Source organism: Odontomachus brunneus, unplaced genomic scaffold (assembly GCF_010583005.1).
Source record: "Odontomachus brunneus isolate Ranch 3 - 2012 unplaced genomic scaffold, Obru_v1 Obru_scaffold_071, whole genome shotgun sequence".
NCBI lineage: Eukaryota > Metazoa > Arthropoda > Insecta > Hymenoptera > Formicidae > Odontomachus > Odontomachus brunneus.
This window is the reverse complement of record NW_022639521.1, coordinates 111992-112246: the sequence shown is the minus strand read 5'-3', so window position 1 is coordinate 112246 and position 255 is coordinate 111992.

Sequence of the window (255 nt, the reverse complement as noted above, 5' to 3'; positions counted from 1 at the left end):
GTATCTTCATATGATGTGAAGTGCTGCTCAGACAGGTCGTGCGTCATCGATCGAAACAAGTGATAGTCAGAGGGAGCAATGTCTGGTGAATACGATGGGTGGGATAAAACTTCCCAATTGAGTGTTTCCAAGTAGGTTTTGACCGGCGCCGCAACATGTGGACGAGCATTAACATGCAGGAGAATAATTTTGTCGTGTCTGGAGTAGTAGTAGGCGTGTTTTTCTTTGAGTGCTCGGCTCAATCTCATCAATTGC